Source organism: Helianthus annuus, chromosome 15 (assembly GCF_002127325.2).
Source record: "Helianthus annuus cultivar XRQ/B chromosome 15, HanXRQr2.0-SUNRISE, whole genome shotgun sequence".
NCBI classification, from domain to species: domain Eukaryota; kingdom Viridiplantae; phylum Streptophyta; class Magnoliopsida; order Asterales; family Asteraceae; genus Helianthus; species Helianthus annuus.
Window position 1 is genome coordinate 44833202 of NC_035447.2, and position 1419 is coordinate 44834620.

Below are 1419 nucleotides of genomic sequence, written 5' to 3' on the forward strand. Positions count from 1 at the left end.
AAGAAGTGCTTTCGTCGACTTTATGGGCGCCCGGGGCGATAGACTTATTTCCCCGGGGGGTGTGCCATTGAAAATTGGTTTGAGCAATTTCCTCAATCTGATTATATATTTCATGTGGGCGTCGGTTACCTAGAAGTCCCCCGGAGCTAGAATCAAGTGTCTGCCTAGTGTGTGGCAACAATCCATTGTAGAAAGTGGACACTTGTTGCCATATTGCGAGGCCGTGATGGGGACACTTGCGTAATAGCTCCTTGAACCTTTCCCAAGTTTCATATAAGGATTCCCCGTCCTCTTGTGAGTATGTATTAATTTCAGCCATTAATTTAGCAGTTTTAGCAGGAGGGAAATACTTATATAGAAATTTTTGGGCTAGTTCATCCCAGGTGTTTATCGAACCAGCTGGGAGGGCGTTGAGCCAAGCTTTCGCTCGGTATTTTAGTGAGAATGGAAACATACGGAGGCGGATGGCGTCGTTTGATGCTCCATTGATCCGAAAGGTATCACATATTTCTAAGAAATTAGTTATATGTAGATGGGGATCCTCGTCCGCAAGCCCGTGGAAGGTTGCGGAGTTTTGGAGCATTTGTATCAAATGCGGTCGAAGCTCGAAGTTATTGGCTTCGACATTCGGAGCATTGATAGCGGCGCCTAGATTACCTACGGTGGGCCGTAGATAATCCATAAGGGTACGTTGGTCCGCCATTGGAGGTGGATCACCCGAAACCTTCTCTTGGTTTTTGGCTTTTAACCTTTTTCTGAGAAAGCGTTCGGGTTCTTCTAATGGTTCTTTTATGTCTTTATTGGATCTGGAGCTCATACACTACGAGAGGTTGGCGTCGGGTTCCAAGTCCTGCAATAAAAACAGAAAAGAATGTTGGTCAGAAGGTTCACCACGGCCCCGTGTTGAGTGAACACGGCCCCGTGGTCGGAATTACAGTGATTGTTTTTCAGATCCCAGTTACTGGAAGTTGGACACGGCCCCGTGTTGCACCGGCACGGCCCCGTGGTCAGCCTTCTGTAACTTGAAAAACAAAAAACTGCCAGTAACAATGCTGAGCACGGCCCGTGTCCGACCAGGCACGGCCATGTGCCGAGCTCTGCAGAAGCTGAAAATCTAAGAAAAAATCCTAAAAAATTAAAGAAAAATAAAAATATGATTAGGCCGTTGATTCCTAACTTTCTTAAAATCCTTGTGTCCCCGGCAGCGGCGCCAAAAACTTGATGTGCGTGAAGTGTGTTATATTTTTGATGAGTATTTAAGCCCCTTTTTACACTTTTAGCCAAGTTTTAAATTTATAAAACACGATATTTACTAACACTAAACACACATATGGGCAAGTGCACCCATCGTGGACGTAGTATAGTGTTGGTAAGATACCGAGGTCGTCCAAGGACACAAGAGCTTTTAATACCGGTTTA

The 1419-nt window shown here is 45.3% G+C and overlaps 1 non-coding gene across 1 annotated transcript; it reads left to right on the forward strand.

Moving 5' to 3' along the window:
• Positions 1-218: 218 nt before the first annotated feature.
• LOC118487835 lies at positions 219-325 on the forward strand. The gene has a single exon (XR_004882778.1). It is a non-coding gene; the product is annotated as a small nucleolar RNA R71 (small nucleolar RNA).
• Positions 326-1419: the final 1094 nt, after the last annotated feature.